We start from the raw sequence: 15559 nt of genomic DNA on the forward strand, positions 1-15559 counted from the left end.
TGAGTGGGGGAGGGGATGAAGGTGATAGGTCAGGGAGGAGAGGGTGAAGTGGGTAGGAGGAAAAGGAGCTAGGCAGGTCGGACAAATCCGGACAAGTCATGGGGATAACTGGAAGTGTGGAACTAGGGTGAGGTGGGGGAAGGGGAAACGAGGAAACTGTTGAAGTCCACATTGATGCCCTGGGGTTGAAGTGTTCCGAGGCAGAAGATGAGGCGTTCTTCCTCCAGGCGTCTGGTGGTGAGGGAGTGACGGTGAAGGAGGCCCAGGACCTCCATGTCCTCGGCAGAGTGGGAGGGGGAATTGACATGTTGGGCCACGGGACAGTGTGGTTGATTGGTGCGGGTGTCCCGGAGATGTTCCCTAAAGCACTCTGCTAGGAGGTGCCCAGTCTCCCCAATGTATAGGAGACCGCATGAGGAGCAACGGATACAATAAATGAAATTAGTGGATGTGCAGGTAAAACTTTGATGGATGTGGAAGGCTCCTTTAGGGCCTTGGATAGAGGTGAGGGAGGTGGTGAGGGAGGTGGTGTGGGCACAGGTTTTACACTTCCTGCGGTGGCAGGGGAAAGTGCCAGGATGGGAGGGTGGGTTGTAGGGGGGGCGTGGACTTGACCAGGTAGTCACAGAGGGAACGGTCTTTGCGGAAGGCGGAAAAGGGGTGGGGAGGGAAATTTATCCCTGATGGTGGGGTCTTTTTGGAGGTGGCGGAAATGTCGGTGGATGGTTTGGTTTATGCGAAGGTTTGTAGGGTGGAAGGTGAGCACCAGGGGCGTTCTGTCCTTGTTACGGTTGGAGGGGTGGGGTCTGAGGGCAGAGGTGCGGGACGTGGACGAGATGCGTTAGAGGGCATCTTTAACCATGTGGGAATGGAAATTAAGGTCTCTAAAGAAGGAGACCATCTGGTGTGTTCTATGGTGGAACTGGTCCTCCTGGGAGCAGATATGGCGGAGGAATTGAGAAAACGGGATGACATTTTTTCAAGAGGTAAGGTGGGAAGAGGTGTAATCCAGGTAGCTGTGGGAGTCGGTGGGTTTGTAAAAAATCAGTGTCAAGTCGGTTGTCATTAATGGAGATGGAGAGGTCCAGAAAGGAGAGGGAGGTGTCAGAGATGGTCCAGGTAAATTTAAAGTCAGGGTGGAATGTGTTAGTGAAGTTGATGAATTGCTCAACCTCCTCGTGGGAGCACGAGGTGGCGCCAATGCAGTCATCAATGTAGCGGAGGAAGAGGTGGGGAGTGGTGCCGGTGTAATTACAGAAGATCAACTGTTCTACGTAGCCAAAAAAGAGACAGGCATAGTTGGGGCCCATATAGGTGCTCATGGCTACCCCTTTGGTCTGGAGGACGTGGCAGCTCATTCCATACACATACCACCCTCTGCGTGAAAATGTTGCCCCTTATACATCTTTCCCCTGTCACCCTAAACCTATGCCCTCTAGTTCTGGACTCCTCTACCCCAAGGAAAAGACCTTGTCTATTTATCCTATCCATGTCCCACAATTTTGTAAACCTCAAGAAGGTCATCCCTCAGCCTCCAATGCTCCAGGCAAAGCAGCCCCAGCCTGTTCAGCCTCCCCCTGTAGCTCAGATCCTCCAACCCTGGCAACATCCTTGTAAATCTTTTTTGAACCCTTTCAAGTTTCACAATATCTTTCTGATAGGAAGGAGACCAGAATTACATGCAATATTCCAGTGGCCTAACCAAATGTCCTGTACAACCGCAACATGACCTCCCAACTCCTATATTCTCAATACTCTGACCAATAAAGGAAAGCATACCAAATGCCTTCTTCACTATCCTATCTACCTGCGACTCCACTTTCAAGGAGTATGAACCTGCATTCCAAGGTCTCTTGGTTCAGCAACATTCCCTAGGACCTTGCCATTAAGTGTACAAGTTCTGCTAAGATTTGCTTTCCCAAAATGCAGCACCTCGCATTTGTCTGAATTAAACTCCATCTGCCATTTCTCAGCCCATTGGCCCGTCTGGTCAAGATCCTGTTGTAATCTGAGGTAATCCTCTTCACTGTCCACTACACCTCCAGTTTTGGTGTCATCTGCAAACTTACTAACTGTACCTCTTATGCTCACATCCAAATCATTTATGTAAATGACAAAAAGTAGAGGGCCCAGCACTGACCCTTGTGACATTCCACCGGTTACAGGCCTCCAGTCTGAAAAACAACCTTCCACCACCACCCTGTCTTCTACCTTTGAGCTAGTTCTGTAGCCAAATGGCTAGTTTTGCCTGTATTCCATGAGATCTAACCTTGCTAATCAGTCTCTCATAGGGAACCTTGTCGAACGCCTTACTGAAGTCCATATAGATTTGCTGGACAACTGGTATGCAATGCAGTGTGATGCCAACAGCATAGATTCAATTCCCACATCGGCTGAGGCTACCATTAGGGACCCTCACCTGAGGCATAGTGACCTTAAGGTTAAACCACCAGTCAGTCATCGCCCTCTAATGAGAGAAATTGCAGTCAAGTAGGTCTAGGGCAACTTTACCTTTTACTTTGCAGCCTTGTAAAATTTCCAAGCATCAACTATCAGAAGACCTAGAAATCATGAAAAATTACTTCTCACATCATTACAATCATGAGTGGAGTTAGATTTTTCAATAACTACTCTCCAGTGGGTTTTTATTCAGACATTATGTGTACTTCAAGCTCTAATTGAATTCCTTTGACACACCAATGAAATAGACGGTGATGTATTTGATTGACTGGCTCATGATCTTTGTTACAATCAATATTTCATTGCTTCAGATAGTCCTTGTGGGAATGTGTAATGCCAGAAGAATAGAATGGTCATGCTCACATTTTATGTTTAGGGAGGAAGCCAGGCCGTGCCTGTAACAGTATGCTGTAATGCATCTGCAGGAAAGGTATGTATAAAGTGATATGTCAAATCTTCCACTAAAACCTCACTAAATCTAGCAAAATAAAACTGCTAGAGGTCTTTTGTGAAGTTTGCTTTTGGAGGTGGCAGGTAGGAGAAAAGGAAGATGGACGAAAGGAAACAAAAATTACTTGATGCCCTGCAGTCAGCAGACTCAACTGTTCAAGAACACATTGCTGGGTGAAGGACAAATGGAATTGTATTGATGGAGAGTGTGGAGAATTCAAAGTGATGAACGAAGAATTTCTCAAAGTGTGATGCAGTGAAACAAGAAATTTTGAGTGATCTTTTCAGAGATGATACTGCTAGCAAAAACAGCAACAGCAGAGTTAAGAAGAACTGGAAGAGTCATGGATGGGAAGAGCTTTAAATGTAACCTTCAAAACAGGACTCCAGTTTGTGCTTAATAACCAAACATGAATAGCTATTAATGGTATATGGATATAACATCAAACTATGCACTTGTAAAAAAAAATGCCTATTTCCCACACTGAGCAGACAACCACTTTTAGATAAGCGAAAACATGAGTAAGCTATTTGGCCCTTTGCTCCTGCTACGACATTCAATATCATACCTGATCATCCAATTCAATATCTTGCTCCCATTCTCTCCTCATACCCTTTGATCCTCTTAGCCCCAAGAACTATATCTAAATCATTTTTGAAAATATTCAGTGTAATGGCTTATATTGACTTCAGTGGCAGAGTGAACACAGGTTCACCAATTCGAGGTAAAGGAATTTCTTCTCATCTCAATCCTAAACGACTGCCATTTACCAACTTATCCCACATCCTTAAACGGTGATCTTTCGGGTCCCCAGCAACATGACTGCTGCATTCATCCTATCTAGTCGTGTTAGTTTTACTGGTTTGGATTGGATTACCCCCTCTGAGAATATGTATGGGTTTAAGCAGGCAGGGAAGGAGTGAAGTTCTGAGTTTTCTCAAAGAAGTGGTTCAGCTGAGCATGACTCAGAGCAGATAAGAACTTACAGTTAACAATGGGGTGCTGGAGGCAAGAGTGATGGGTTAACAAGGTGGAAAAGCAGTCATTATGTACAGCCATGTAATAATATTGGAAGCATTCAGCATGCAAGGTCAGCTAACAAGGGGAAAAAGTATCCATTGTATGAATCCAGTTAACAAAGTTAAGAACATTCATTGTACAACACTAAAGGGCTTGGCCTCTTGATTGCAATGGCCATGCAATTAATATGTATGCTGCCTTATCTGGATGCGCCTCCCCGTAAAATTACGATATAGCTCATTGAGAAACTGCTGTTCCAGAAAAGACCGTGAACTTATAAATCTGTGCACATGGGCGAACATTCTCTCTCCCTCCAGGGCCCAGAATAAAGATGAAGGAGGTAAAACTACTGTCGCTGAGCCTTTCGCTGAGGGGTTATTCCTCTAAACTCCACTGAATATGGTCCGAACTGATCCAGTCTCTCCATGTCAATCCTGCCATCCCAGAAATCAGTCTGGTAAGCTTTTGTTACATTCCCACCATCAGCAGAACATCTTTCCTCAATGAAGACCAAAACTCTATGTAATTCTCCAGACGTGGTCTCACAAAGGCAGAGTACAATTACAGCAAGGCATCCCTGCCACTGTACTTGAACCTCCCACTATGAAAGCAATGCACACCTGCAAGCTTACTTTCAGCAACTGGTATATAAGGACAATTAGGTCTTCTCACACCCTGTCCCTTTGCCAATCTGTCACCATTCAGATAATGATCGGCCTTCCTGGTTCTACTATCAAAGTTGAAAATCTTTCATTTACCCACACTACACTTTATTTGCCATCACTTGCCCACAACTCATCCAATACTCATTGAAGCATCTCTGCATTCTTCTCAGTTCACTCTTCCACCCAGCTTTGTGCTGCTTGCATACAGAGTAATTATATTTAGTTCGCTCATCTAAGTTACTAATCCATATTGGGAACTTGGATCCAAGGACCGATCCCTGTGGTACCCCACTAGTCACAACGTCTCGTGGAAAAAGTCATGTCTATTCCTACTGTTTCCTACCTACTAACCAGTTCTGTCCAATTCAGCACACCACCCCCAACGTACTTAAAGTTTATGTGCTAGCATTGTGTGGAACCTTCTCAAAAGCCTTCTGATAATATAAATAAACCACATGTGCTATCTCCATTTTGTCAACCCTACTAGTTACAACCTTGAAAAATTCCAGATTTGTCAAGAGTGATTTCCTTTGTGTAAATCCATGCTGACTACCCAATCTCATCAAACTGGAGCAATCCTCAGTGGATTTAAATCACAACATGAACAAAGAAAATTTACAACTCAGGAACAGAGCCTTCGGCCCTCCAAACCTGAGATGATCCAAATCCACTGTCTAAACCTATTGTCCAAATCCTAAGCATCTTTATCTCTCTGCTCCCTACCTACTTATGCATCTGTCCAGGCTCACCTTAAATGAATCGACTGAGTCTGCCTCTACCACCTCTGCTGGCAATGCGTTACACCACCCTCTGTGTAAAGTACTTTACACGTGTATCCCCCTTAAACTTTTCACCTCTCACCTTGAATGAGTGACCTCTCATTATTGAATCTCCCACCCTGGGGAAAAAGCTTATTGCTATCCACAGTCCTTTCATGATTTTGTAGACTTCAATTAAACCCCTCCCCCGCAATCTTAAATGAAAACAATCCTAACCTATTCAACCTCTCTTCATAGCTAGCATCTTCTATACCAGGCAACGTCCTCATAAAACTTCTCCATACCCTCTCCAAAGCTACCACATCCTTTTGGTAATGTGGCAACCAGAAATGTACACAATATTCTAAATGCGGTCGAACCAAAGACTTGTTCAATTTTAACTTTACCTGCCAGCTCTTATACTCAATTCCCCGTCCGATGAAGACGGGCATACTATATGCCGCCTTGACCACTCTATCCACTTGTGCAACCACCTTCAGGGTACGATGGACCTGAACTCCCAGATCTCTGTGCTCATCAACTTTTCCCAAGGCTCTTCCATTAACAGTATTGTTCATTCTCAAAATGCATCACCTCACATTTGTCTGGATTGAACTCCATCTGCCATTTCTCCGCCCAACTCTCCAGCCTATCTACATTTTCTTGTATTCTTTGACAGCCCACTCTGCTTTCTGCTACTCCACCCATCTTAATGTCATCTGCAAACTTACTGACCAATGCGTTCTTCATTCCTGAAGAATTTCATTCACTAATCTTGTAAATCCTTTTGGATTGTCTCCAGCCCATCCACATCCTTCCTGTAATGTGACACCCAGAACTATACATCATACCCCAGCTGCAGTCTAGCAAATGCCTTGAACAAGTTCAACATCACCTCCTTGGTCTTATACTTTATCTCCTCTTAAAGCAATGAATACTGTGTTCTCTCCCCTTCCCGGGTCCTGTCACAGGAATCTACGTATATTTAGAAATAAGCAAGTTATGGTCAGTTTAAATGTTTGTTTGACACATTCATTTTCCATTTGTTTTTTTCCTCCTAGATGTGCTTTTTTCCATCAACTGTTTACATTGAGGAAGCCGGATTTGTTATCTCTCAAGTAAATACAGAATTCAAACTCCGAAACAAGACTAGAGTTATCGATACAAATAAGACAGAAGCACTTCACTTACCCGCTAACACCAATGCTTATTCAGCACTTCAAATAACAATTTGGTCTGTTGCTCCAAGACCTCAAACTGCTGTATCCAATGACAAGTCCTCTACTTATTTCAGCAGTGCTAGACAATGTGAAATCTCCCTCAGAAACATGATTAGCAACCTTGCCAATCACTGAATTATGTAAAAATCCAAGCTTAAAGAAAATATAATCCCAACTGTATTTAGATATTTTAATGTTCAAAGGGTCAAAGAATGTGAGTTTTCACAGCAAAGCTCCCTCATCTCTGAGGAAGTGCCAAGCAAGAAGCTGCTAAATAAGAGCCAATGATGTTAGGGGCTAAGTACAGAGGAACCTCGATTGTCCGAATACCAATTACCCAAAGGAGATCTCGAGGTCCCGATCGAAACATTACATTAAAGGTGAGTTTCCAACAGTGATCACGTCTTTTGTTTACAGTGATTAAACATGCACCATCTCCAAATGACTGACCTCCCACCCTTTCTCTCTCCCCACACTTTCCCTGGAATTGTACAGAGGGGTGTAGCCGTAAATCAACCCCTTCCCCAGAGAATCTGACCAACATTGTTCTTTCAAGGGCAGAGGTGAAAGCTGTCAAAAAGTTGCAGTAAGAAGTTGTGTATGTGGCTGTGCGTGCGTTATTTGGAGACTTACCCCACAGTCTTATTGCTGGTGTCCAGTTCAGCTGCCCTGGAGAAGGGGCCGGCTGGGAGTCAGTGCTGGACGGGGATGGGGCGGGCGGGGGCATTGCTGGATGGGGATGGGGCTGGGGCTGGGGCAGTCATTTGAGGAAAGGTATTTAAAATCGATTAACCGAATAAATCAATCTGAACAAAATATTGCTCGCCTATCTCATTTGGATAAGCGAGGTTCCCCTGTACTTGCATGTAGAGAACAACCTTGAATACATGAACAAATGGGTGGGGAATATTTTGTTCACAACGGATTGACTGGATAATGGATAGCGCTTTGACAGAACCTCGAGATCTTGTTCACGTGTTCCAAAATTTGGGTAATTAATGTGCGGATAATCCAGGTTGTTCTGTACTTAGAATTAGATGAATAGCAAAAGGCAGATAGCGTGGATAAAGAGGTCTTTTTCAGGATGGCAGCCAGTAACTAAAGGAGTTCCACAGGGATCAGGATTGGGATGACACCAATTCACTTTATACATTAAAGATCTGGATAAAGGAACCAAGGGCATTATTGCCAAGTTTGCAGAGGAAACTGAGATAGCTGGACGGACGGGTAGTGTTGAGGAACCAGGAAGGCTAAGACAGTGGGCAATAAAATGCAGATGGAATACAATGTGGGAAAGTAAGAGAATATGCACTTTGGTAGGAAGGATAGAGAGAGACATAGGTTATTTTCTAAATGGGGAAAGGCTTTGGAAATCTGTGACACAAAGATACTCAGGAGTCCTAGTCAGGATTCTCTTATGAGTAACATGCTGGCTCATTTGTCAATTGGAAAGGCAAATGCAGTGTTAGCACTCATTTCAAGAGCACTGGAATACAACAGCAGAGCTATAGTGCTGAGGCTAAGGCTTAGTCAGATTACATTTGGTATATTGAGAGCATATCTGGGCCCTGTATCTAAGGGGGATGTGCTGGCTTGAAGGTGGCCCAGAGGTTTACAAGATCGACCTTGGGATAAAGGGATGGTCATACAAGCAGTAGTTGAGGACTCTGGGACCTCACTCAAGAGTTTTGGGGAGATGGGTTCTCATTGAGACTTAGAGATCTGAAAGGCCTGGATAGAGTGATGGACCAGGACCCTTTCGAACTGAGATGAAGAGGAATGTCTAGAGCCAGAGGGTGGTTAATCTGCAGAATTCTTTGCAGAAGACTATGAATGCCAAGTCATTGAGTGTATATATGACAAAGCTGGATAGGTTCTTTGTTAGTAAGGTCTCAAGAGTTAGAAAGCAAGAAAATGGGCTTGATAAGCGTACCAGCCATAATCAAATGGCGGAGTAGACTCCGACTGATAGCAGAATTAGGCCTAGGTATTAATTCCTAGCTATAAATTAAGAAAGAGATGAGCAAACACTTATCAAAATACACAAATGATAATCTAATCCATTTCAACCAGACAAAAACAAAAAGCAAGTTTTGAGAAGATTTGTAGCTCAGGTCAAGGTTCTGTATGTAGGTTTGCTCGCTGAGCTGGAAGTTAGTTTTCAGACATTTCATCACCAGACTAGGTAACATCTTCCGGATGAAGCACTGGTGTCATGGCTGCTTCCTTTTTATATGTTTGGGTCTCCTTGGGTCGGTGATGTCATTCTGTTCTTTTTCTCAGGGAGTGGTAAATGGGATCCAAGACAACATGTTTGTTCATCGAGTTCTGGTTGGAATGCCATGCTTTTAGAATTTTCGTGCAGGCCTCTGTTTGCCTTGTCCAAGGACGGATGTGTTGTCCTAGTCGAAGTGATGCCTTTCCTCATCTGTATGTAAGGATATTAGTGAAAGTGGATCATAATTTTTTGTGGCTAGTTGATGCTCATGTATCCTGGTGGCTAGTTTTCTGCCTGTTTGTCCAATGTAGTGGTGGTTACAGTTCTTGAAAAGTATTACCACCCCGTGAGAAAGAGAACAGGAAATGACATTACCATGGGAAATGGCATCACCACAGGAAATGACATCAACCCAAGGAAACCCAAACATATAAACAAAGTTGATCATGCCACCAGTGCTTCATCCAGAGGCTCACATACAATGTTACCTAGTATGTGATGAAGCGTCTGAAAACAAACCTTCCAGCTCAGCGAGCAAACCTACATCCAAAACAAAAGTCTTTGGTGCTTTCCAGATTTAAGTTGCAGAATGCATGAAATAGATCTGTCCTAGAAATCTGTTTGAACCTGATCAATTGCTTTTCAAACGTTACAGTTACAGTTCTACTCCTACGTTTCGCAGGAATCACTTCCTGCTGACCACAGATGCATGGCTAAAACCAGAACCACCTGATGGAGCGGCACTCCAAAAGCTAGTGCTTCCAATTAAACCTGTTAATCCAATTAAACCTGTATTTTGTACACCGAAGTCCAACACCGGCATCTCCAAATCATGGCTAAAGCATTTAATCTACTTTTAACCAGTTATGTATATACCTTCATTTTAAAACACTAAATAGAGCAATTCTGTAAATCCGTTTTTTAGATTAGAACCAGCCTGACCATTATGGCACAGAGCCTCACAGGGAAGCTCACATCTTCAATACATTATCTGGGCCAACATAACACCAATTGTTAAAGTTCACTTGAGAATGTAAAAGTTTGCAATTTACATATGAAAGAACTGAAACCAACATGGTCATTCTAACAGATGAGAGACTTAAACAATTTCAATATATAATTTCAGTCACATCACACTGTAACCTATTGCTATAACTTCTGTATTTTACAATCTTATAATCCACAACCACTTGATGAAGAAGCAGCTCTCCGAAAGCTAGTGCTTCCAATTAAACCTATTGGGACTATAACTTGTTATTTTTAAACTTTGTACACCCCATTCCAACACTGGCATCTCCAAATCAATACAAATAAATTGGCTATCAGAACTGACTATGAAGACCAATTGCCACCTGTTGAGCAATTAGTCAACATTAGTTTTTTTTAATTATTCACACAAGTGAAGAAATTCCAATCTGACAAAGAAAGCACAATTAAACCTGTGACGTTACAGTTCGACTTAAACAAAGCCTTCTCAATCCCAAAGAAGGGAACATTTGTGAAGATGCAGCAGATATACAAGAATATTAAGTTTTTTTGCCTCTATTCATAAAGGAAGGATGATGTGAATATGGTAATCAAAGCAGAGCAGTGTGAAATATTAGACAAAATCATAATAATTATCCACGAAATTGGATAAGTCACCAAGGCCAAATGTATTGTTCCCTCAGATGCTGGTGGTGTTCAGGGAGGAAACAAATGATCTGCGGATTATTTTCCAATCTTCTCAAGACAGGTGAGGTGCCAGACAATTGCAGAAATGCAAAATGGTTTTGTTTTTAAAAAGGGTACAAAGGAAATGCCATAAGTCTAGGCCAGTTTGTTTTACTTCAGTGGTGGGTAAACTGCCAGAATCAATCCCAAGAGATCTCATAGAACCTCTACATTGTGGGAGCTGGCCATTTGGCCCATTAAAGTGGGCAGCACGGTGGCACAGTGGTTAGCACTGCTGTCTCACAGCGCCTGAGACCCGGGTTCAATTCCCGACTCAGGTGACTGTGTGGAGTTTGCACGTTCTCCCCGTGTCTGCGTGGGTTTCCTCCGGGTGCTCCGGTTTCCTCCCACAGTCCAAAGATGTGCGGGTCAGGTGAATTGGCCATGCTAAATTGCCCGTAGTGTTAGGTAAGGGGTAAATGTAGGGGTATGGGTGGGTTGCGCTTCAGCGGGTCGGTGTGGACTTGTTGGGCCGAAGGGCCTGTTTCCACACTAAGTAATCTAAGTAATGTAATCTAATCTAAATCCACACTGACCCTAAGAAGAGCATCCCACCCAGATCCAACCCCCCCACCCCTGTAACCCTGCATTGTCCATGGCTAACGCATCTAACCTGCCCATCGCTAGACACTTATGAACACTTTAGCATGGCTAATTCACCTAATCTGCATATTTTTGGACTGCGGGAGGAAACCAGAACACCTGGAGGAAAGATGGCTGTGTGGAGTTTGCAGCCACCTGAGGGTGGAATCAAACCTGTGCCCGTGGTGCAGAGGCAGCAGTGCTAACCACGGAGCCAACACGCCATCCCAATTTATCACTTGGGCATGAACAAGTCAGGGATAGTCAGCATGGCTTTGTTAAGTGCAAGTCATGCCTCGCAAATTCGATTGTATTCTTTGAGAAAATTACAAAGAGAATTGATGCAGACAGTGTAGCGAATGTTGCCTTCTTGTACATGGATTTTGGTAACGCATCTGACAAGGTCACATATAGACAGGTCAAGAAAGTAAAAGCCCATGGAATACAGGGTAATGTGTCAAATTGGATCCACAGATGACTTAGTAACAAGAAACAAAGGGTAATAGTCAACAGCTGCCCTGCGAATGGAAAGCCTTTCAAGTGGAGTTTTGCAAAGAATAGTGTTGGGACCCTGCTGTTTGTTTTATACATTAAAAAAATTGAAGCTTAATTGGGGGGCACAATTGGGAAATCTGCAGATGATATAAAAACTGGCCACGTAGAGAATAGCTGTGCACTTGAAAATAGTAGAGTGAACAGGAAAGTGGCAAATGGAGTTTGAGGTAATACATTGAAAGAGATCAAACAATAGAAGGGAATACATTATAAATGGGAACATACTGAGAGGGTTGGATGAGGTGACCTTGGTGGGAAATGTACATTTCCTAAAAGGTAGCAGCACAGATAGATAAGGTTATAAAGGCAGCAGAAGCAGTGCTGCCCTTCATTTGCAGAGGTATAGTATACAAAAGTAGGGATATAATAACTAAACTGTATAAGACACAACTGGAATATTGTTCATAGTTCTGGTCACATTACAGAAAAGACAGAATTACTCTGGAGAGAATGCCGAGAAGGTTTATTGGAATTTTGCCAAGGCTGGAGAACTGTAGCTGCTGGGATTGTTTCCCTTGAAACAGAGAAGGCTCAGGGGTGACATTATTGAGTTGTACAAAATTGAGAGGGGTAGAGATACAACAGACAAGAGGAACTGATTTGTGTTGGCAGAGAGTTCAAAAGGGTTCATAGATTCAAGCTAAGTGGCAGAAAGATTAGAGGGGACATGAGGAAATCTTTTCTTACTCAGAGGGTGGAGAGTGTCTGAAATTTGCTGCCCGAGTTGTTGTCGATGAAGAAACCCTAAAACAGTTTTTAAAAAGTACCCTACATTTACACTAAGTAATCCAAGCTTCAGGACTATGGTGGTTTAGGAAGGATGGGATTAGAGTGGGCATTTGGGTGACTTTGGATCAGCATGGACAAATTGGGCTGAATGGCCCCCTCTGTACTATAGAAGTTCTATGTTTTCTAAATGGACCAACAGACGTAATCACCACTTTCGGCTAGATACAGTCGACGATAGAACAATGTGTTTCTGTATTCCTGTTGTGAAATCTAGCAAGTGTTGATATTGTAACATTCAGTAACTAATAGTAAAACGTGTTTTGTTTGAATAAAATTTTGTTTGCTCAAACTCAGAATCGTGTGGCTTCATTCCCTTCATAAGTACCTGGGATTTCAATACCTTCTTTGCATTGAAAATATTAGCACTCCATAACTAGATTAAAACAAATTTAGCAGTGCAGTTAATGACCATAACAAGCATCAGAAGAAAAACAGTTGGATCTTAAGTGTAGGTCAAATGCATCATTGCTGCAGCCGAATTTATTTGATGTCACTCCCAACAGGACTCCACCCTGGTAACATATAGTTGAAATCAAAATTGACAAGCAGAGTCCATACTTATCCGAATAAAAAGGCACTCTGCAGTAGTTGAAATCAGAGAATTGGCAGATTTATCAGCAACTTTTAAGGATGAAACAATGGACATCTTATGGCATTGCTCAGATATTAGATCAGGATCTCAGCTGAGTTCCTTTAGGAGGCAATGTTTGAATAAAGTACATCCACTCCAAATGCAACTGATACATTTATTCAATTTAAACTAAATTTCAGGCTGCAGGTCAATGACTGGTTTTCGCTTCCCAATATATTAGACATGCAACAAAATGTGGCATCTCAAGTGGGATGAACAAAGCAGGTAGGTGATATTAAATGAGTGTCCATTGCTTCAAAGTCTGCACTCACCAGCACTTTGCTTTAATATAAAATTCAATTTTGTGAACAAATTGTATTGTAGGCATTTTCCACTATTGTTCAAGTGAATAGATATCAAAAGGTTAACTGCCAATACATTGCAGTGACATGGAGTATAGATAGGGACACATTTGATGCAAATAAATGATCGCATTCAGTCTGGATATTGAAATTAACTTAGACACGCAGAAGATTAGAAGAACACAGCAAGCCAAACAGCAGTAGGTGGTGAAGTCAACATTTCGGGTGTAACCCATCTTCAGGGTAGCTTTCGTTTGTCTCTAACCAACTGAAATTAACTTGGCTTCCAACCCATTTGTTCACTATTTGTTAATTTACAAATACTTTTAAATCCACATCTCAACTGTAAACTACATCTATATTTTGAGTTTATAGAATGCATTTCTTTATACTTAATAGGACTGGGTACTAGAATTGATGACTGCGATACAACCAGACAGGATGTAAATTACATAGATCAGGACAAGCTTGTTACCCAAGCAGACTTCACTGCTTAGTCAAAGTTAGTTTGATAATGAGATTCTGAAATAAACAGATCGGGAGAAACTGTTCCCATTGGTAATAGTGCCAAGAATCAGAGGACAGCAATTTAGGGTGATCAGACAAAAAAAAACTCAGATTTAGAATGCACTACTTGAGTACATTGCAGAGGAATATTTAATCACGCATTTAAACAAGTTCTCTTTTAAAGACCCAATAATATAAATGGTAGGGCTTTAAAGAAAACTAGCTGAAAACATGTAAAGTTTTGCATTTACATAAATACAGTGATCAATGTGATCCAGAACACTATTCTGCCAAATATCCAAAGTGTAGATTCTAACACTGTACAACAGGAGTTAACACTTATTTCAGAGTTAAGTAATTCTAGTATTTCTAAACCAACGATCAAATAAAATGAACTCATTAAAATCATTTACAAGTAATAAAACCAGACACAAAATTACATAAGACATTGCTGCAAACCAGAGACCAGCCATAAACTGAATTGACCACCTAAAATACACTACAACTAAGACATCCCCAGGAAGGAAAGAGAAACCAGCGCAAATATGGTGAGCTGATAACCTCAGATACTGTAGATTTTCCCATGTCAAGCCATTACAAAGTAACTAACAGGCTAGACAGTAGGCTGTCAGACAATTTTGATGTAAAGAACAGAGCTCAAAATCCAATTTGAGAGACAGGAAGATTCCACTACAAAATCTGTGCAAATAGATAATTTGGCTTCCCTTTTTCAATAAGATTGATTTGGGAACGTAAAAAGAAAATGGTCAGGTCACCTCCACTGCACTGTGGCTGCGGGGGGGAAAAGAGAGAGGGAGGAGGGGGCGAGGGCCTTTTAGCAGAGGGCACCTTTGCCATTGCTACTCTCTCTCAGTACTGAACGCAGCCAAGAAATTAAGTCAGAATTGAGCGATATTCAGCGGAACCGAAACTCACTCCTGGGACTGAGGTGGGTGCAACACCCACACCCGGGGGAAGTTAGGTTATAATATTTCTTAATTGCCCTTTCCTCCTCCAATAAGGATGGAAGGACCGTCTGCAGGCCAGATCACCCCCCGACTGCCAGGCTTGCCATCGGGGGTTATCTTCTGCCACACCCACGAACACCATCCCCATTCCTTCCCCCCTCCCCCCCCAAAGAAATTCGGGGGTGGGGTGGGGTGGGGGGAGGTTGGCCGCCCTTCGCAAAATGTCCGCCGTTACCCTCCCCCACTTTCCCTTTCGTCCTTGCTTCATTCTCGACCCAACTCCGAAGCCTACAGCCGCTAAGACCTCTGCACCCCCCCCAGGATGCAGGAGAATATCGGATGCCTGTGCCTGGAGCCCGCTGTCGACCCAGCCCGATCTCACCTACCCCCTGCTTACGCCGGCTCCTCACAAAATGTCCGCCGCCTCCCTGCCTCAGCACGGCTGCCCCGCGGGTCACATGACGAGGACTCGGCGTCACCACGCACGCATCACATGACCTTGAGCCGCTCCATGAGAAAGATGAGTGTAGCCAAGCCCATTCATTCATTCATTTGCTCACTGAGAATGGCTACAATGGAAGGGCTCAAGGACAGAATGGTCTCAGTAAAGAGAAATGACTTGAAAGGGTTAACTCAGAAACATTAGAATAGCTCCACTCAGAAGTCATCTGTATATCAGTGGGAGGAACACTAATCAAGCAACTACCACCTTGGGTCAGT

The 15559-nt window shown here is 43.0% G+C and overlaps 1 protein-coding gene across 2 annotated transcripts in view; it reads right to left on the minus strand.

The window, feature by feature from the left end:
- LOC132821799 (AP-2 complex subunit mu) overlaps positions 1-15304 on the minus strand; it is a 73474-nt gene extending 58170 nt beyond the window's left edge. Inside the window, exon 1 of one of the 2 annotated variants that reach the window (XM_060834601.1) lies at positions 15226-15304. The gene's annotated coding sequence lies outside the window, so the exon portion shown is untranslated. The remainder of the gene's footprint in view (positions 1-15225) is intronic. The other variant, XM_060834603.1, reaches the window with a different exon arrangement.
- Between the last annotated feature and the right edge of the window lie 255 nt (positions 15305-15559).

This window comes from Hemiscyllium ocellatum, chromosome 13 (assembly GCF_020745735.1).
Source record: "Hemiscyllium ocellatum isolate sHemOce1 chromosome 13, sHemOce1.pat.X.cur, whole genome shotgun sequence".
Lineage (NCBI taxonomy): Eukaryota > Metazoa > Chordata > Chondrichthyes > Orectolobiformes > Hemiscylliidae > Hemiscyllium > Hemiscyllium ocellatum.